We start from the raw sequence: 23,230 nt of genomic DNA, 5'->3' as shown, positions 1-23,230 counted from the left end.
CATGTACAGAACTGTTCCATACGCAACGGTTTCTACGTAGGGTGCACAAGAAGTTCCGTAACAGTTTGCACTGGGGGGTCATTCACGTTGTTCTTCCATAATATCAATTCCGATGAATCAAGGGTGAATCAAAATTTGCTTAAACATATTTAGAAATATCAGTAGTGAACACATATGCATGTTGCTTGAATCGCAAAAGAATTGAAAATAAATCTTGTTGTATAGTACCGCCCTTGTACAAAATATCATTTAAAGAAAGACGTCGTTTTGGCTGAAGCGTTAAATACCACCCTCAACTTAGAGGTTTTACTCTCTGGGCGAAGTACACCTTGATGAGGTAAAAAATACGAAGCTGTTTTATCAAGAGGTTCTACAACTAATTGCATATGCTGCAAGTCAGCATATTCCATTAAGAATGATTTATAAAGGTATCTCATCTTTCCGAAGTTTTTTCCTTAACTGATTTAAACGGCTTTAGAATCACCGAGCAAAGCGGGATCCTCTTTCAAAGGCAACTGTACTATGTAACGCCCTTCATGATTTCGATAATGACTATTTTTGTATTAAGTTTCGCAGAACTCAAATTCGACACTATGTTCAACACATGGCTCGTCAACAGTTTCTATATTCCAAAATGCTTGTAGCTGTTTATCAAGGCTTTATACCTGAACTAAGCGTTAATCGACAATACGCTCTATTTGTACTATTATCGGAGCTCCCCACGACAACGTAACCAAATACAGTTTCTTGAAACAACCATTTCCTACATGCCGATCGAAACTAATTTGGCTTTAAAATTTCAAAGAAGAGCTCGCAACCTATAATTAATTCTACTTCTTTTTGTGTGTTAATCTCTGGATCAGCCAAATTAATGTCCGATGGAATCTTTATATTAGATACCTCAACCTGAATAATAATCGTCAAATTTGTTATCGAAGGAACAATTAAAAATTCTAAAGATGTTGAAAAACTCCCACTATTGTTTTTAATTACCTTTTCTATGATATGTACCGAAATATCGCTCAATCCAGAGACAGAAGCATTTTTTTTTTTTCCTTTTTCAACATTTAGTTATTAGCTAATTTTTGTTTACAGAAGGAAAGATGAGAATCCAAAATCGCTCTGCATGGATCTCCCAATTTATTTCTGATATAAACAACTAGCAAGAGAATATTTTGTTTCTTTTTTGATACTAAATAAAGTTTTCGAATGTTCTTGTGGGGAGACAGTTGTTTGATCGGCGCCTGGCTGAGGAGGTAGGGGAAGAAATCTCATAAATATGTAGTAAAGTGTTTCTTACAAACGAATTATTCAATTTACAGTCTTTTACTTTGTGATTATTCTTTAGGCAATGAATACACAAATTTAAACGTTTTATTTCATTAAATCTATCCGAAACCTTCATATTTTGAAACTGATGTGTGGTTAATTTACAGATTACACAAGAGTTGGGATTATTATTCGAATTCAGGAAGGATTTACTCTTATTATTAACAGCTGTTTATAAATTGAAGAAGCTGTTCGATTAATACTATCAAGAATTTGGCTTCTTTTTTCTAAAAATTCTTAAAACTTATCCAATTCTGGCATTTCATTTGATGCGATAGTTTGTTCTTATTGTTTTCTAGTTTATCGATCTACCTTTTTCAAAATGATGTTAAGCAAAAGTATTTCTGATAAATTATTACGATCGAAAAGTAAAAGGTTCAAAGCTCTGATATTTTTCTTACGATATTTTATAAGATTCTGATATTTTTTATAAGATTTTATTATGATTGGTGCTACGAGCACGCTGATGCTATAATAAGAACAACTAATTTTCAACTGACTGGAGTTACAAGAAATGGTAGCGAGGATGCTTAGACAAAGATGCCAAGTTGGCGCTATATTTCTGAGATATTGAACAGGTTGAATTTAGAGTTAAATGCCAGAAGTGTCAGAAGCAGTTATACTGAGCTAAAAACAAAAGTTATCACGAATACTTTTTTTTCCAATGGCAGGCACAGAATTTGAATTCTTTGCCTATGAAGATGCCAGAATTGTTGCTCATTTCGCGTTACCCAGTGGGCACCTGTGAACCAAAGACACGGAGGCGAGCAACATTGCCCACGCCACACTGCCACAAACCCGTTTATAGGGTGGCCACATTCACACACAACAGAGGACAGCACAAAGAGAGAGAGAAACATCCATGCCCAGAGCGGGATTCGAACCCGCAGCCAATGGCTTCGCAGTCAGGCACGCTAACCGCTCGGCCACCTGGCCGGCTATCACGAATACTGAAATCAGCGAAATCAAATGATGACATAAACTATGGTTGGCTTGAAAAAAGGTGAAACTGATAAGGAGCAGACGATTGTTTGTCATGATTAGTGTTGGTAATCACGCACTTAGCGTATAAAAGGTACGCAGAGAAAATATTGCTTACCTTTGGTTGCTGCATGGTCACTTGTGTTCAATAGTGCTGTCATACCTTACTCAAGATAACTAAGGCATTATTAATTCAGTAAAAAAGGTCAGATTGGCTTTTTAGACAGGAGTTTATTATTAAACAAACATAATTTGCAAGTAGGCGAGCTCTTAACAAGAAGGATAGATGAATAGTGAAGTGGAAAAAAAAAACATTATGCATTTCATAATTAAACAGCGCCATCCAGTGGCTAAAATAATTAAAGGATATAAAATAATAAATTGAAATATTAGTGATGACATATATATAGTTTATGACAATTAGAGTGCCCGGAGGAGAAACAGTGCTCACTTATCAGTTGATGATATGTTGACTCAGGTTCGAATCCCAGTGATGGCTGGCTGACTACTCCCTTCTGGCACTGTGCTGTGGTAGACAGTTCACAAGTTAGAATCCCCTTGTCCTCTGGGTAACGGTGGATGATTTCCGTCATATTCCTCTTCATATAACGCAAATGCGGTCATCGAAAGTTCTGCCATGAAGGCTTATTTATCCTAATGCTTGAGTTCTCTTTGTCTTCTGCGTTGAGGTCAAAATTACAATACTAAGGAGTTGAGCCAAAGATGCAAAACGGCTGTTCAACGCTGGTTTTAAAATTAAATTTACCAGAGAAAGCTTCTTTTTTTATGCTTTTCACAGACATCTTTTTGTATGACGTCACCCCTAAAATGAGTTCAAATCGTTACTTTGCCGGACCGGTCAGGGGAATCCCTTAGAGGTGAAATCACATAGATGATGAACACTCTGATAAAGTCTGAGTGGTATGCAGATAATGAGTCTCTTTGTATTAACTATATCACGACTATATCACGACTTTTCTTCACTGTGTAACGCAAATGAGGGTGAGTTCTCCACGAGTTTATCCCTTTATTTATTCTAGAACTTCTCTTCTTCAAAACGCGGAATCGATAGTCGTGTTTAGTATTCTAAAAAGTATTCTTCATCGATCGTATTCTAAAAAGTGTTTGCTCTTAATAACCAGAAATAATATTTTTTTTTTTTAAATTGACTTAAGATACGCGTACATGAAAATTTACATTTGTAGTTAAGGCAGAGTGGTGCGATTGTTCCTGTTTTCCAGTGGAGCCCTCTATGGCCAAGAATTCGACTTCTGCCACACCCGCTTATAGGGCGGACCCATTCATTCATCCATAGATCGTAATTTTGACCTCAATCAGAAAACGATCCATCTCCAATTCAGTACCCCTAGAGGTATTGATTTGTTATGGGAACATGAAGGACTTTGCGACTCGACAGATTTAACATGCATCAGTCACCATTTACAACACGGGGAATCTTAGACCGGCGGGGTTCGAACTCTCGGCCCCATCGCCCTACCGACCAGGCTATCCTCCGGCCTAAGTGAAGTATTCAATGAACAATTCTAATGTAAGACAACAAAATTATCTTATTTTCAATTTTTTTCCCTGCATGCATTAAAAATCGATAAAAAAAATTGGAGTAAAAATTAACAATGGAAAAATTTTGAATTTGAAAAGAAAGTTAAATTTGGAAAAAGAAAAAAAAAGTAAAAAAATAATTTCTTTATGGAGTTTTTGAGGTCAAGAATTATGACCACAACAGAAAAATATAAAGGATTCTCGATGAATATTCTACGTATAAGTGTTGTAAAAAGAATTGTTCGTTTTGTTTTATGAAAATTTTATCTTTTATTGATATTAAATCGTAAAGTTGAAGTATAAAACAAGAAGGGGGCGTCTTTCTTACATAAGCGTGGTAACTATTATGTTAATGGATCAAATTCAAGAAGAAAACCTTGGCAACAACTTAAAACCTAAAGATTAAAGTTGCATTTGAATAAACACAAAACGCGCCAAATTACATTTTATGATAAAGATGATAGTCTGGCAACCTAAAATGAATAGGAGACCAAGAATTTAAAGATTATTAACTTGCAGATTAATAATCTTAATTACTTTGTTACAAGATTACTTTGGTTAAGATTACTTTATTACAAGATTACAGATGTTGCTTTAAAACTTTAAAATGAAAGAAAAACAAAATTAGAATTTATTTCAAGAGAATTCTTATTTTTTATTGTTTCGATAATAATGTTTGTCACATAATTTTTTATGCTTCTCAAATTTTATGAAAGCTTATCGAATATGTGCTTGCAATAAGGAACATTTTATGCACTTAATTGTAAACTTTACTGACCATTTTCTCTCAGATAAGAGCCAGCTTTTATAAGAATACGAATGCTGCACCTTAAAACCCTTACTTGGTCAAACTTGGTATCAATTTAAGATAATAATAATGCTTAATTTTCAATAATTTATAACTCAAATGATAATGTATGGACGCCAACGCCAAGACGTTTTACCAGCTTTCTGTTTCAACCATTTTCCATAATACACTTTAATTTACGATTTTAATTATTTGTTTGCAGCACAAATTAGCAATTCAAATGTTCTTTATATTAAATATTTTGAAAATAATTCATAGTGTTTTTTTCGGTTAGTATATTCGCAGATAAAGAATTTTTTTTTTATTATACTCCCAAACCAAAACTTTTAAGAAAAAAAAATTGCCACAAGAAGCTCAATCAATCATTTAGGATTCATAGCTGGCTAATATTAGAAACCGCTGCGTCTACGCTAGGTCCTAAAAATAATTTTTTTACAGACTCAATAAATTTGAATCTTCATGTTGTACTTCCACATTTAAAAAATTGGAGCCATCTATGGTCTAGAATTCGACTTCTGCAACATCCAAACGTCACACCCGTTTATAGAGTGGACCCATTCATACATCCATAGATCGTAATTTTGACCTGAATCAGAGAACGATCGATCTCCAATCCAGTACCCCCAGAGGTTTTGATTTTTTTTAATGGGAACATGGAGGACTTTGTGACTCGACAGATTTACGTGCATCAGCCACCATTACAACACGGGGAGTCTTCGGCCGGCGGGGATGAACCCACGAACTCTTAGACATGGGCCCAGTGCCCTACCAACCAGGCTATCCCGGCCTAGAATCTGCTTATGAAATCAGAATCTGTTAATGAAAATCTGTCACATAAACATAGCATCCAATAATTTTTGGCCGAACGGCTAAATATTTGGCAGTTGTAACGTTGTGCAACCGTTGAGTTGTTCCCCATAATGTTCAACATTAATATCCATAAAACAAGGTTTTCTTTAAATTTTATAAATGGATTCTTAATTGTAATTGGGTGATAGAAAAATATGAATAAGATCTCTACTAGTAAATTGATCCTGTTTACTTTTTTCACGTTAAACCCCGGTTTTTTAATAGTATCCACCGTAACTAAAATAATTTGCTCACGGAGTATTATTTTTTTTGTCCAAAATTTGATACCATTTCAATGTTTATTAGGAGTTACAAATTAGGCCCAGAGGCCTTAGCATTAATTTCATAATTAAATCTCAAAAATTTTCCCAATCTGTGGTTGACTTTAATTAAGTAATTAGGCTGTAATGCAGCATTATTAAAAATAAGTGGTCATAAATATCATAGTTTTAAATGGGATCAGCATTATTTTAAGATAAGATTTTGAAAAGTGTATCTGACCATAATTTTTAAAGAACAGGATAAAAACATTTTAATAAAATATGACTATGAGGGGGGATTTTGTTACAAATTCAGGAACACCATGAAATTGGGGGGGGGGGGGTAAATTCCATTTTAAAAATTAGATTTTTCGGCGATCAAAATTCGACTTTGCATAATTTTTTAAAAAAAAAAAAGTTAAAGTCATGACAAATTTTGTTCTATACCGAAATTCATAACTTTCCGTGATTTTTCCTGACTTTCCAGGAGCGCAGACACCCAGTATAAATGATTAAATAATCTAAGATTAACATCATTGGGTTTGATACACAGATCTTTAAGAAATATTGATTCGTTTCTTTTTTTTAATTTTTTTTTATGTGAAATCGAAAAAAAAGAAGTTTTCTTTGATTTCCAAATTGAAGCTCAACATTCTCTTAAATGTGGACAACGCGTTGAAAAGGATTAGAAAACAAAAGATTGGGATCTCAATATTTAAATATTTTTTTACTAATATGTTCCAAAATATTTTTTTTAACTCTGCATAAAATGTTAACTTTTAAGTGGCTTATTCGACTCACATTTGAAAATCTCTCTCCGTGTGATGATTTTAACTATTTCTTTTATTAGATAAGTTATGCTAATTTAACATTTTGACTTAAATTTGGAATTATATTAGTGAAAGTTCAGAAACAGAAAGTTTTAATTCATAGAAATATTCTACAAATTAGATTCATTTGCTAGTTACAATATTTATTAATATTTCATTTAGCAGAAATATAGCCTTTATTTTACTTTGAAAAAATTGTCCTTCGATACTGAATTGATTTCTTTTAACCTTAGTAAAAGTTTGGATGCTTACTTTGAATGCATAAATCACACTTCGTAATTATTTGCTTTATGTAAAAAAAAAATTTGTTTCCAAATTGTTTTCTCCATTTACTTAAATTAAAAGGTTATCTATCCTTAGAATAGCTCAAAAAGCGGTATTTGAATTAGAAAAAATGAGAAGAAAAATTTAAAACTCTTAAAAATCCTGTGTTAAAGATTCACGACGCTTTTATTCCAAAAAGAAATTGCCACATAAGTATTTTCTTCAACAGAACTGACTTGCGTTATTGGATCGGCTATTATTATCTTAGCCATGAGAACTACTCCTGATCAATTTTTGCTTTCACAAACAAAAATTTAATTCATAAGTAGAGTCAATTCAAAAATTTTAATAATTTGTATAAATTTTTTTATTTATAGATAGTATGCGATTCATAAACATTTTTTTAGCATTCACGTACCTAAACTTTATGTGTTGAAATATATTTCAGTACAAGTTTTAGTGATTCAAAATGACAAATTGGAAACTCATAATTCAGCAACAAAAAAATTATAAAAATTTGTATTTAATTTTTTGATCAGTAGATATAAAATGAATAAAATATTAAATGAATAAATTTTAGACGTTAAATGGATTAACCCTTAACGGACCAATGCCGCACTACAAGCGGCATGGGATATCGGCCCAATGTCTTTAATATGGTAGTAAAAATCATTTTATAACTTCTCCTTCTTATTATTAATTAATGATTTTTTTTTAATGGCGGGCACAAAACAACTGAACAACTAGAAACTTTCAGGTAATATGAAATATAATTAATTGGTAACATACTTAGAAAAGCAAAACAATTATATTCAGTTTGCATTATTTTAATTTTCTTTTCAGTTTTCTCAATTATTATTTTTTTTTTTAATTTTTAAATTTTTTTTAAAATTTTTTTTTAGTCTTTTTTATTATTATTTTTTAAACTTTTTCTCAATCTTTTTATTTATTTTTTATGCAAACTGGACAAATGATACAATCACATTTAATCCTCTTGGATATGATCCTCACCAACCAGGCTATCCCAGCCTTTTAGAAATTTTAACTTTAAATTTAAAGTTAAACCAAAAAAATTAAAAGAGTAAATAAATGAACAAGAAATCAAAATAGGCCGTTCTTTAGATGAACTTCAAGTTTTAGTTGCTAAACGCTTGCATATAATATTTTTGTTTTAAATTTCTTAACATAAAATTGCTCAAGCTGTTGATTAGTGATAGCGAGCAGGGAGCGTAACATTCAATATACTTTAAATAAGAGAAAATTAGTTAATGTATTAATATATGCCAAAACTGATTATTTCTTTTAAAAAAATTAAATTTTTTATTATTGTAATTTATAGGCAATAGAAATATTATCTTTTGCAGCTACGGAGTCTTACTTTCGAACATAAACTTTATTTAAAAACCAACTTAGTTTGGGCTCAGATAAATTGTAAAATCACGCATATTTATGAACCCATATCTATTCAATCTAGCATCTTGACTTTTAGTTTCTTTATCGGTAGTAGCTTCGTAATGATATCAAAATATGGAAGAGTAAATTCTAAGGCGCTTAACAAGACAAAGGAGAAAGCAAGCCGAAAAGGACTACGTAAGTAGTTCCGAGATTGACGACTGGTAGCGAGCAGGACTATGTGCTCTCTAATTTATAAAAGAATAAATCCAGGTTTTAAATTCAGTATTTTAAAGTAAATTTCTTCAAATAAAATGTTTTTGGAAGCTAGCTACTTTATTGGAGATAAAATAAAATTACATATCATATTGATAGTTTTATTATTTATTCATTGTAAAATTATATTTTCTTTAGTTTACACAAAATGTAAAATCCACTTTTTATGATATTAATTTGAATAAAAAGTTTTAAATGAAGTTTAAGAAAATGTTTTCAATGTAAGCCAAAGTCATCAGAGGCGGAAGTTCCGATGAAGAAGAAACGTAAAGAACTATTTTAGCAAGTTAAGATCGCGAAGCGGTAAGTAGAAAAAAATGCATTGAATTTTAAGAAATGAGGGGGGGGGGGAAACGAGATTTCAAGCAAATAAATAATCCACACTATGGATTCTGGGACAAAAATAATGAAAAGATGTAAATTCTAGGAATATGCAACTTTTCGAGGGTAAAACCAAACGGCTTGTGTAGAGAATATGAAGATAATTTTAATTTGCAACGCATGTCTTAGCTTTCATTCCCAGCTCCGGGGATTAACATGCGAGAAAAATAAATCTTCTGTAGAAATAATAAAGGAGTCAGTAGAGGGGAAAATTGAGATTTGCTTAGATGGGCTAGAAGAGATTTATAGTCTTCTAAAAATTATGTAAAGATAAAATTACTGAAATCAAACATTTCCAGGGTGTAGAGTGGATTTAATTCACCCTGACCATTAACTAACCTGTAGTTATTCTAAATATTAAACTATAATTTGTAAATTTTCAGTTATTTGTTAGAAATTTCAAAACCATCAACTAATTAGGGTGGCGAATAAGAGACTTACTGTGATGTTGACTAACTCTAAGCAACTTTTTTTCAAAAAAACATTTCATTTCCTTTTATCATAGAAAATATTCTAAGTAAAGATTCATTCCTGCTGGTTTTGATGAATCGAACAAATTTAAATTCAATTGAACATTAGCATTGAATTGAAAATCCTCGAAATTTTAATTGTTAACTCCATACTTAATCATGAGTATAATGTCCATTTCTGCATAGAGGTCAACTTTACATCTGTGAATCCTTAATATTCACTGTCTACTTAATATTGATGGCTGAACATTATCTATTACACCATTCCTCAAAATGCACAATATTGATTTTGAAGTAAAACATTGATTTTATTCACTTAATTCATGCTCAATATTTATCAGAAAAACATTTTTTTGGAAAAGTTGCACCAGAAAGTTAATCTGCAGATCTTTTATGAAATATATAAACAAACTAAGTAAACAATACAAATTATCAATGAGAAAAATATTTACAACAAACACAGGGCTGCCACTGAAAAAATGAACAAAATAGTATTGGCTAATATATTATTGGCTTAATAAGAACAAATTTTTTTCAATAATATTAGTAAAATTTTATTAAATGACTTAGTTGTCATTACTAGTTTCCCAAATCTCATGCCAAGAAAATCAGTGCTATGTTTCCGTCATATTATATAACAAGTGTCTTCAACTATGAACCTTAGAAAAAAATCATTTCTGAAGTAGACAAGCATTTAGCCTCGTTCCTTAAAAGAATCTCACTTCGAACCTCAAAATAAGGAACTCTTAAAAATGAAATCGCAATTTCATTAAATATTTAAATTAAAATTTGTATATCGCTTTTTTTCATGCTGATATTAAACTGATTATTACTGATTTCATACTGATATATGATTTAAAAAACGTATTTTATACTGATTATTATGGAAATTCTAAAAAAAGCCGGCCGTAAATTTTAGAACTCAAACATAAGACTGTGATTTTGACTAGAAATTGTAATAATTGCGGATAAATGCAAAGGTTGACCCCTCTGGTTTCATAATTTTTGAAAATATTCAATTTTTTAATACTTAAATTCAAGTCGACATTGGTGTTATGAATTTGAAAAAGTCATTTTTTTTTCAATTTCCAAAACCTTGATATATCTAAACGAGATCCTTAAGACGTATAGCAAGTGATATATTATGGCACACAAGCCACCATTGTTCACATTTAGGACATAAATTGCCAGAGCAAAAATAGGTAATTTTAGGAATTGCATCTCACATAAAAAAATATCCAATATAATTTTAAAACAAAAATATAATTGTCTCCATTAAAAAAAAAAACTATTTCAGAAAATAGAATTCAACTAATTATAAATGAATAGTTCAATAGTCTCCAACGTCAACTCAGTTTAAATATTTTATTTTAAACTAGCCGCCTAAGGCGGCCGCCACGCTAAAGGTAAATAAAGTTTTTTATAACATAGCAGGAAATCTGAAGATTAGTGGACAATTAAAGTGTTCCTGTCCTGCAATTATGTCTTCATATCCTTGGGCCCTAGCACTGCTAGTAGAGACACGATCCTCTTCCAATCTTCTTTGACGTTCCTCAGGTGTTTCTCGGGCCCTGAGAAACACCTGAGAAACGTCAAAGAAGATTGGAAGAGGATCGTGTCTCTACTAGCAGTGCTAGGGCCCAAGAAATATAGCGTGGTGGACAGCTGGCCGCCTTAGGCGGCTAGTTACTTATATAAAATTAAAGAAGTTTTAAAGTTTTAATTTTTATTTTTAATTTCATTTTTTAAAGATTTAAAGTTTTTTTTTTCTTTATTTATAATTAAGATAACCAATAAATTCTTGAAATTAAGTTTTCGCTTAAAATAAATCAAAGAAGTGAAAAATCAAAACACACTTCACTTTTTTTTTTAATATTTTGTTTCAATTTTACATAATAAACTTAAAACATACGAAATCGTATAAAGTACACTGCCCGTGCTTGTTATGCAAATCTAAATATATTGAACATGTGAACCAATTTAAACGTTAAATGGATATAAAAATTATAAATATTATAACTTTAAGTCATATAAGAAATCAATACAACTATGCATCCTTTCATATTTTTCATCTCTTTCATAAAAATAGCATGATTAAAAGCAAACTATGAAACATGCTTGAACCTTTTACAAAATCCTCAGGTCAGAAATTTATCTATGCAGTTTAGAACAATAAATATTTAAGAAGTACATAATTTTCCTATAAAAGATTAAATAAGTTGAGATGTTATTGGATATAATACACAGCTCTTTAATAAAAACTGATTTAAAAAAAAATTATAATTATATATAATTAACTAAATATGTCACAGAAGCTGAATAATAACAAATTTTCCTTTTTACAATAAACTGAAGACAAAATTTTCTCCGTTTTCACATTCAAATCGAGTAAATGTTGAACAGCCTTTATTTGGATTCATTTTAAATTGCGAATACACAAAATAGCACTTAATAAGTTTCCAAAAGTTTGAGATCTCAATACTTATGTTTCTATATTCCCTTTTCAACAATACTACTACTTCAAAGAAATTATTCTCACATAATTTCGCTAAGTATTTTCAAAAATTCCTCTAGCTTTGAAGTGGCTTATTTGACATATTTTTGAAAAGCTCTCTCATTTGATGATCTAAATAACGTGTTTTATTAGATAAAATTAATTTTCCAAATTTTCACTTTAATTTGGAATTATAGAATTAAATTAGCGAAAGTTCAAAAACTGAAAATTATCTTAATTTTTTATCCATTGAAATAATAACTGCGCAAAAATTTTAATTAATTTTTTTCCAGTTAAATATTCTTTAGATTCTTTTTTAGTTAAAGTGGCATTTTGTAATATTTAATTTTAAAAAAAAATATCGTTTATATATACTTTGAAAGAATATTTCGAACAAAATCAGTGTTCAAATAGAATTGTTGATAAATTGATTTTTATTTCCTTTTCGTTTAAGTAAAAACATTACCTTGGATGCAAAAATCATGCTTCATAATTTTTTTTCTTTAATGAAAAAAAAAAAAAAAAACTGCATGGAGTCCCTCCGAGCGGAAAAAGTTAAACTTCGTAACTTGCGACGTTAATTGTAGAAGAATCAGCAGTCGTAGAAGGATCACTAGTTCTATTCAACGACTCTTTTTCCTGCTCCGCTCGCTTCCGTGCATTGTAATCACGGTAATATTGTGCATTTTTCCCTCGTGAACCTCTTGAACCAGTGGAAGTGCTTGTGGTTGCCTCATCGTCTCGCCATGGAAAATGTATTTGTATTAATGTATGTGAATGCGTCATAATGTAATTTCAAAAGAGAAAACCTAACAATCAATTGATAACAATCAATTGAGACGTACCTTGACATAACCTTAAATCCGCCGCATTGTCCGTGGGATTATTTTCACTCATTTTTTACAATTGTTATCCACTAAATTTGAAAATAAAAAATACTACCCTATTATCAATATAATACTACCTATGTATCAAATCAGACTAAAATATTTATAGAAAAACAATAATTTTACTATTTTTATGCTTGTGAGAACCAAAACAATATGGAAATGAATGAGGGAAAACTGGATCCTACCACGTGATTTCCCGGCCAATAAAAATGTAGCGTTAAACGTTTAACGCAACCTTGTTGGAAGTCGCATAAGAAGTATAACTTGTTGTTCTTGTTAATTTACGTCGCACTAGAGCTGCACAATGGGCTAAAGTATAGCTTCAAAAGTTTCTAAAGTATTTTCTCTATTTATTAGTATTGGAAGCTATCTCAGAATTTAGAATAGTTCAAAATCGGAAAAATTGAATAGATACTTTGCACAAGAAAATCACACAGAATTTTCTTAAATGTCTGTTTTCATTATTTTGGACGCAACTTATCAATCTTTGATCTCAGAAAAGAAATATTTATTTTTTAACATAACTAGATTGTGTTGTTTAAGCGGGAGAGAGACAATATTTTTATTCAATTTAGCCGTGAGAACTGGCAATTTTGGCATTCACTAACAGAAATTTAATTCCTTTTTTAGTAGAAAAAATAAAGCAGTAAAATTTGAAGCAAAGGAATCTCAGCATGAAACAGATTTCATTTGAACATACTGATTAGCACTTTAAAATCTCGGACTTGATTCAAAGTATATCGAATAGTTTCAGTTTAATCAGTGTTTAAATCTACAGGAATCGGTGTTTACTGAAGCATGATTCAAATCAGTGATCAGTACCTGATTCAAATAAGTGATCATCAGAATGAAGATTTCAAGAATTTAAATTATAGATATAGCATTCAATATTTTTATTCGTGTGTATTTCAACCAAAACTATGTTAATAATAATAAAACTTTTTGTTCCAAACACACAAATAAGATGCATGTAAGGACGCGTTATTAATTTTTGAATATATTTATAAAATCTAAAAAAAATATCTGACTTGTATTTTAATTTTAGAATTGAAAAATATTAGTAAAATTCAACATAATTTATTCGCTGGACTTTTCTAATGAATTAAAATGAATATTCGACATTTATACTAATTTTTAATATTTTGTCGTACTTTTTTTTTCAGTTTAAAAAGTTAGCAAAATTTACAATAACTTATTTGCTGAATTTCATTCAATTGTTGAAATGAATAATTTGGCATTTTGATTTTCCCATTTTAAAATTGAACATTGTTTGAAAAAAAAAAAGCAAACTATTAATTTAAAAAAGGTTAAGTACTCATCATTTTTGAGTCAAAAACTGAATAAGGAAATTCTAAGGTTTCTTAGCAATTAAATTAGTAATTACTTTAACTATTTAGTTAAAGTTTCACCGACTAACTAAAAAGATTCTAGCTGACACAACTAACTACAAATGTTGAAAAATTTTCAAAACTGATTCAAAGATTTGTTTAAAAATCATATAAGATTCATAGCCATTCTTTTGGTATTCACATATATGTTAAAATATATTTTTCGATTAATATATTTCAGTACAAGCTTTGATGATTTAAAACAATAAATTTGAAACTGATAAATTAGTAAAAGAATTTAGTGAATATTTGTAATTAATTTTTGATAAATAGATATAAATTGAATAAAATTTTCGATTATTGAATGAATTAAATGAATAAATTTTCGATGTAAACTAAACCATAACGGACCTATGGAATGAATATAAGCATCAGGGCCCAATGGCAGTAATATGATGTTAAAAATCATTTTATAATCTTTACCACTCCTTATTATTTTCATATTTTCAAACATTTATGTGATTTTAATAATTATAAATTTTGTATTTGATCATTGTAATGAATTAATATTAATTAATAATGTAACTTCAAACTGTCCACAGTTGGCTAACTTGGAAGAGAGTAGACTAAATATTTTTGAACTCTTAGGGCTAAATATCAAATTTATTCTAACCTTTTAAGCAATATTTAAAATAGAAGACATATATCATAATTCAGATTTCTTTACTTGATTTATTTAAAACTTGTTGTTTCGCCAACTAATAATTCACTTTAAACCAATACATTTGAATTGAGAGTGAAATTCTGAAACTATGAATGACTTGCAAACATTTTTTCTGGAAACAAGATTATACATTTGAACTTTTTCGTATAAAGCAACAGTACAATAAGAAGCTTTATACATAGGCAATAAGACAAAATAAAATGAAATGTTACATAATTAGAAAAAAACAATAATACAGTTTGCATTTTTTTTTTTTTTTTTTTACTTTTTTTTTTTTTTTCTTTACTTTTTTTTTTTTTTTTATATATATAATTTTTTTCTTTCCTTTTTTTTTTTTTTTAAATTTTTTTTTAAAACTTTTTTTTCTTTTTTTTAAATTTTTTTTTTTTTTTTTTTTATTTATTATTTTTTTTTCTCCATTTTTTATGCAAACTGCTAATTAAATATTTGTATATTTCAACACAAAAAATGTATCATACAAAGAATAAATAGTTCATATTCAGTGACATTGAAGAATACTTTAAAACAATGAATTTTTAAGGTATTATTAGAACTATAGTAAAAAATATGTGCTATCAATACATGGTATGATGAGGAATCATTAAAGTCAGAATAAAAATTAATGTACATAGGCTTATAAAAAGAAATTCCGAAATGATGAGATTGTTCTAGAACCATCCATTTGACACTGGTGACACATCCCAATATTATGAGTAGTCTTGCAAACGAGAGGCAGTAACTCAAACGGTCCGAGGCAAGGATTTTATTCAGACTGATAGTCTACATCTTCTGCATCTAGGAGCTTCTCTCCTTTATGTGTTCTTTCTAAGTTTAATGTGTAAAACCCTTGGTGAGTCTATCGGTCTGTCCCCAAAGTCCAGCAGGGCTAGACTAGCAGGTGCATGACCCCATACACGCTCAGGAAGTACTAGAGCAGTAATGTTTTACCAAGAACTTGATAACTGAGCACTGCAAGATGTGAATTGGGGAAGCTTGTTCAGAAGAGTATCTGGTAAATAGTTCTTAAACCATCTGTGAAGGTCATAGTTGGCGACTGAGAAGACGGATGAGAGCAGTTAGTCCCAGCTTGTCACCTTTTAGTGTCAAAGAAACACCAGGTCTGTGCCCACGGATGCACCGGGGGAACAGACCCTATTGCTTTCCACTCGACTTTTAGATCTTGTGAATCTCTGCATAGGTAAGAGGCTCAGGTGGAACCAAGAGTGCCGATTTTCCCCCACATGGATTGGATCAGCAACTGGAGGACAATGATTTCCCATCTCATCTCAAAATGCTTTATTCTATAGGTATGAATCAGTGCATTTTCATCACTACAGTTTAGATGAGATCGTCCTGGTCAGCTTCCGCTATCTCTCTGACGCCGAGTCCAATGTTCTCTTATTTCTGATACCCAACACGTCATCTCTTTCTACATAGTTCAGCCACCTGATGGCTGGGCGACCTTTTCCTGGTACCAGTGGACTTAACCGCGGCAAGATCTAAAGCCATATTCAATTTCTGTGCAGTGCATTTTCGTCACTACAGCTCAGATGAGATCGTCCCGGTCAGCTTCCGCCATCCTTCTGATGGCAAGTTCTCTTATTTCTGATACCCAACACGCCATCTCTTTCTACATAGTTCAGCCACCTGATGGCTGGGCGACCTTTTCCTGGTACCAGTGGACTTAACCGCGGCAAGATCTAAAGCCACATTCAATTTCTGTGCAGTGCATTTTCATCACATCATTTCTGTTGCATTCACAGTTCCAGAAACTTTCCACTAATGTTTCTTTCAAAGGCCAATAGCCAATGATATAATATCAAAATTGTCACAATACTTCTCAATCCTGAATAAGTTATGAAGGAGGTTTGAGGTAATAAAAATTAACGCGGCAAGATCTAAAGCCGGATTCAGTTTCTGTGATGTTCCGAACTTCTGCAGTCTTAATAAGAATATAGCCATTTTAGGGCATTTTTATGGACCCTTTTTTGGTCTTTGCTAGCATTTCGATAAAATTACAAAACTTTTTTGACACAAAAACAGCTATGACTTAATTTAATACAAATAAAGCATTTTAAAAATATGTAATGATAGCACAATAAACACAATTTAAATTTTGCACTCCTAAAAGTTTTACATAGTAATATACAGTATTACAAATTAAAGCTGCATGCTTTCTCATTAAGTTTGCAAGTCATTCATTAAAAAAAAGAAAAAATATTTTTATTGCAAAATTATGCAATTTATAGAAAATTTACCACCTGAAGCTACATTCAAAATACTAAATATTTTAAATTTAGAAAATTTGAAATTAGAAAGATTAGAATCTTAATTTAGAAAGTTTAATTTAAATTTAGAAAGTAAATAAGTAATTTAAATTTAGAAAATTTAAAATTTTATTGAAAGAAAATACTTTTGAAAACAATTCTACAGTCTATTGATTAAGAAAATTATCACATTCATCGATATGAACCTTTTTTTTTTGCCATAGAAGAATTTTTGTAATGAAACAAATAAAGCGATACATTATTTAAAGAACTGAAGTTCTCCAAATAAATAAATAATCAAAAATTATATTGTGACTGAAAAAAAAAAAATTTTTTTTTTAGTAAATTTATTGTTTTTCTCATATGTAATTTTTTTAATAGTCAGTGCTTTCTCTATTTAATGCAATGCATTAATTTTTTTAAACAAACAAGATGAATGTGTTAATTTACACGACTGTTTCCAAAAAGAATTTTAAGATGTACTGAAAAATATTTAAAAATTCACAAAATGCTTATGTGAAAAATAATAGTAAAGGTTTGTATCAGTTTATCATTACAATTCTTCACCATTTGTGTAATAAACAAAATAGATATTAGAATACTCTATGGTACTTAACACAGTTGCTGTTTCCATTTTATAAAATTTTACGCAACTGAATAGAAAATTTATTGTTAAATTCGAAAACCCATTCATTCAATGTTCAATCTCATCTGATTTGAAAATCAATGCCAAACTGTAACAAGACAAAATATTTGAGGTTCCCAGCTTATTATTAGCTCATTAAAATTTTTAATATGATTTCCAGCTGATTAAAACTCGTTATTATTAGGATTAACAAGTCTTTATATAGACACTTATCACGTGATTCAATTTTATTTTATACATTGTGACGTAAAAATATTTACATCTAATTTTAATGTTTTAAAAGATAACTAAAAATGTAGCATGTGTTTTCTCGATAAGAAAAATTAGTGTATTTAAAACTCGTTGAAAAAAATTTAAATGAGAAAAATCTCATCGAAATAAGATTGAAAGTAACTTAAATGGCTGAAATATATTTAAAAATATTAAATGAATATCAAAAGTAATAAAAAAATATATATAAATGATGTCTTATTTCTGAATTTAGAACCAAAAATTAAATGCAATTCGTGAACGTTTGCAATGAGAGATTGAGTTAAAGAATGCCATTCCTTATGATAATTTATTCAATTGATGAATCCTGTCGTCCTGTCATTTTTAATAATAATTTTTCTCTATATTTTCAGTGTAGACACATTACAATCCGCTATGAATGTATTACGTTATAAACTTTTCTTTTTCTCGCTTTAGAAAAATCAACAAGTGCTTGTAAAAAATTAAACTTAATATTTAAATAATTAAAATAATTTCGCCTTTCAAAGGTGTTTAAAGTTTTTTCTTGATCATGGTTAAAGACGAATAAAGCAAACACTTTGTGCAAAGTTTCTTTTCAATCTTTCTTTGAAGGATTATTTGTGGCTCTCGATAAATGTACCCTAGTTCCCTTTTCATTTTTGTGCTATTATATTTCAAAAAAATTATTGTACGGAGCGTATGCGTTTCAAAATGTCTTTTAAATTACTGACAACAAATATGAAAGACGCTGTAACAAATTTCATTTCCGTCACAAGTTAAGAATACGATATGACTCATCGAAAACTGCGCGAAAGAACATAAACAGTGGCGTAATAGTCCGATTAACACAATCTACCAATAATTTATTCTTTTTTTTTCTAAGAAATTTCTAACAAATTTTAAAGAATTATAAAGAGAAGTAAAATAAATGTGTTTAATTTTTAATATTTAATACACATATTTTGTACTTTTATTTATGTTTTCAATAAATATAATTTGTGTATAAAAAAAAAATTTAATACCTTTTTTACGTACCTTTCAAATACGTTTTTAATTGCGGCTCGCAAAAAATTTAAAATTTTGAAAAATGGCTCGACTATCAAGGAGCTTGGCCACCCCTGTCCTATAATATATTATTTAAGAAAATATCTTCGCGAGAAGAGGCAAAGTTGGAAAATATGTTTTTGTTTCACAAAAAACACCAAAAGTAAAATAATAAAAGCAGTTGTAGAAAGCTGATTAGTAATTTTTTTTTAAAAAAAATTAGACCTGATTTTTGTCAGGAAATTCTTAAATACATTAATTGAATACACTGTTACGCATACCTACTGAGTCGTTCTCTTTTCCTTAACACTAGATTCTAATTTCTAAGTCCAATTAATTTGATACTCATTTATGTTTAAATGGAGATTTGAATACGTTCATAAACGACCTCTCAAAGTTTTTGTTCTAAATTTGCAATATCCAAATTTTGTTCTATAATTAAGAGAGCAGAATAAAATAAATTATGACAGAAAAGAAATTCTTTATTTACTCACAGAAGTTTATTTTGAATTTGCATGGTGTATAAATATATAAATAATTTCAAATGGATATCAATTATTAACGTTAATGACTAACAAATGTTTCTTAAAAATTAATAACCATTCCAGCTTAAATGGAAAGACTCAGATATTATAAGTTTAAAACGATGTTTCCTCGCCGGCAAAAATCCAGAAAGACTGTTCAACTTACACCAGAAAAGCGAAATGCTGACCTTGAAAGTGGGACTTATTTTAAGAAAATTTTTTTCTTTGATATCAGAAAAATGTGTCTTATTTCTAAAACAATTTTATTATTATTTGGATGGCATATGAAATGATTCTTCGAAACACTTTTACTTCAAAATAGTGAATTTTACTAAAATTCGCATTTATGTATTAGATTGCATCTACCCAATGGAGACAATTATAGAAAAAACACGAAATCGAAAAAGCGTAGAAAAATTCCTTTCGTTCACTGTTTAGGGTGCTAAATCTAGATGTTTTTTTAATGAAAATAATTAAGTTTAAAATTTTTTCGTAGAAAATATTAGTTTATTCTTAAACAAATTAATAGCCACGTGCAACAGAGTTAATTTAAAAAATGAACAGTTTCCTTGTAATAACAAAAAGATTACTTGAAAAAAATTGATTCATTAAATTAAATAAATTAGTTTTGAGGAAATAAATACTATATTTTAAAGTTTACCTCATCTTTAATGCTAATTTTTTCCAACATGAAAATTACCAACATCCAATATGAAAATTATGCTCAAAGATGAGTAATACTGTCAAAGATATACTTTGCAATACTTGCACTGCAGTACTTAGAAAATCGTTCATTCATAGTATTTTATCTTTTACAAAAATTACAAATTGAAAAAATTATAGTGAATTCTACCTTTTTTTACATTTAAATATTATATATTATTGCAATTGGCTAAACTTTATGCATAAACAATCTCCCTATCTTACTGTTTGACAGTTTCCTGATGATGATTCCAAAATAAATATATAATTATCTCCTGCGCAGGGGGCTCAGGAGGTATGAAATGTGGAAGAATCTAGTAAATGTTCTAATACTAATAACTTTCAGCAAAATAATTTTAAAATAACAAATATACATGTTACTAATTTAAAATAACAAAAGCGTCAATTTAAAAAAAAAAAAAAAACTTTATGGATGAAATTAAATATTTTTTTTTTAATTGAATATGTAATATATTTTTTTATTATAATATTATGGGCAATATTCTCGTACATTGTAGGGGGAAAACACACTTATTATTTCCTTTTCCGCATTTTGCAAATTATTACATAATCACACTAAAAATTCTTTTTTCTTTAAAAATCGTGAAATCCGTAGCTTTAACTATCGAAAAAAAAATTGACAGCAAAATCAAGTGATTCGGACTCTTTAAAAAGGGGTGTGTTTTCATTTCGAGATTTAGTTGTAATCAATAATATCGTATTAAAATTATCGGATTTAAAAAGCTATGAGGAAATCAATAGTAATAACTGCATAAAAAATGTAGAATAAAAATTTCTACAGAAAAGAATATTATTTTTTTTTTTACTTCCTAAAGGAAGAATATTTCTTCAAGAACTCTAACGATCTGCAACAATGTCGCCGTGTCGTAACAATTCTGCCAAGGAGGCATCTGATAGTTTATTAAAACTACAAATGAAAATATTATAAAGACAGTGTGCTACTGTGCATGAGTTGAAATTAAAAATATTATTTTTTAAAAAAAACAGGCAGGTGACATATTTTTATCATTTTGCAGATAATCCATTGACATCAACATCTCCAGATACATTCATAACATAGTAGTAGATTCTAGGCACAGTGAATAATTTCAAGAACTTTCAAACCCAATAAAATGAATATTACTTATTAAGCCAATAAAATGCATATGCTAATAAAATGAATTCATAGCCAAGAAAATGAATTCATAGCCAAGAAAATGAATATACACTTATTAATAAGGTTAAAATGACTGCAATATTTCCTATTCATGATTGATATTAATAATGGACTTGAATATTAAGTCCTTTATCAAGTCTATCATACTTTGAATTCTTACTTTTAAATAGTGATAGATATTGAAGTTAATTAAGAGTTCTGATTTGATTTTTCCCTTTTAAAAATGCAACTTATTAATTGACTTCAAAAATGAAGAGTTTTATATCTAAAAACTATAAAAATTCAAAATATTTAAAAAAAAATATTTATATATATAGTTTCATATTGTTCACTAGTTTAGGGGATTTTTTTGGGGGCAAAATTCATAAAAGCATTATGTAACAAGATTATAAACAAATTAACCTTTTATCTTAAACACAATCGATAATTGTATTTTTGGTCGGAATTATTTTAAGAAATTTAGAGGCATTATGCTTTAACTTTACTCAAATTTTTTTTTATAAACATATTTTTGCAGAAGAGCAATCACTTAAACATTTAAAAATTACATGTCACTTATTTATTTAAAGTAACACAGACTCACAATAACAATCAAACTCAAATATGAAGAGATTTTTATGAAAAAAATTTACTGTTTCATTTAGGTATAATAAAATTAAGTATTTATATAATAGAAATTTAAGTTATTTCAAATATTTTCTCCTAAAAAAACCAAGCTTGGTTTAAAAAAAAAAGTATAAATAAAAGTGGTTTAAGCAAAGGCAGCCCTGTACAAACTTATTGAAGATGATAAAATTTATAAGATGATAATAAAAAAGCTTAAAAGTATAAATCATTATAAAAAAAAGCTTACCACCATGTTCACCATTATACAGACGAGAAAAAGACATCAATTTTCAAAAACCTGTATCCAAATCACAGACAGAATTATAACAACGATTCAACATCTTTCGAGTGATAAATGATAAATCCATTGGTTGCTGCAAATGAAAATAAGTGCTTAAATTAATATCACCAATATTAGGAAAACATAAATTAAATCTATGAACAATAAAAGTTTAAATATCTGACTATGATGTGGACTTAATGTTAGATTCAACAAAATTCTGAAAATATTATTCCTTTTCATGTTTTGAAGTAACCACCAGCAGCATAAAAAGAAAATGTGAACACAATGAATAACTTTTGATCAGATAAACAAACGACTATTCATTGTAAATCAACCTTGAAGTAATTACTTTTAAAAGCTTTCGTCCACAAAATAAATCAAAATGCTCATTGAAATAATAATTACATCTCAAAAAATGATTAAAATATTTACAATTGATAAAACTTCAATATCTGATCTTATTTAGCGAAAGTAATTTTTTGTGTCGTATTTTGTAACTTACTCGCCTGCACTAATTTATTGATCTCGCCTTGAATAATTAAATTTAAAGCCTAGTATGTGATTTTATTTATTTATTTTTTAATTTGGGTTTTACGTTATCAAACCCAAACTGATTTACATCAGAATTTAGCACTTTTAAGTGAAACTGTTCTCCCGAAACAGGAATGTTTCTTTCCAAAACATAAGATTCGTAATTAAATTAACTGAACTACATTTATACTATCACAAAAAGAAAAATTTTTTAGGAAAGTGATAAAAGCAACAAAAAAGTTTAAGAAGAGTTAAATAAGAAAAAAGCTTATATGTAAAGACACTAAATAGATGCCAAAAAATTTACAAAAACTAATGAATTCAAATTTGTCAGAATATGTCAAATTTGGACAGTTTCACAAGGAAAGCTCACATCTAAGTTA

At 29.1% G+C, this 23,230-nt stretch overlaps 1 protein-coding gene across 5 annotated transcripts in view; it reads right to left on the bottom strand.

The window, feature by feature from the left end:
• Nucleotides 1-2,521: 2,521 nt before the first annotated feature.
• Nucleotides 2,522-23,230, bottom strand: part of LOC122271716 (coatomer subunit beta-like) — a 40,795-nt gene continuing 20,086 nt past the window's right edge. For 4 of the 5 annotated variants that reach the window (XM_087154851.1, XM_087154852.1, XM_087154853.1 and 1 more), the window contains one exon: nt 2,522-22,407. The gene's annotated coding sequence lies outside the window, so the exon portion shown is untranslated. The remainder of the gene's footprint in view (nt 22,408-23,230) is intronic. The other variant, XM_087154850.1, reaches the window with a different exon arrangement.

Source organism: Parasteatoda tepidariorum, chromosome 11 (assembly GCF_982258835.1).
Source record: "Parasteatoda tepidariorum strain Cologne lab strain chromosome 11, Ptep-v5.0, whole genome shotgun sequence".
In the NCBI taxonomy this organism is placed as follows: domain Eukaryota; kingdom Metazoa; phylum Arthropoda; class Arachnida; order Araneae; family Theridiidae; genus Parasteatoda; species Parasteatoda tepidariorum.
This window is presented reverse-complemented; position numbering and strand designations above follow the sequence as displayed.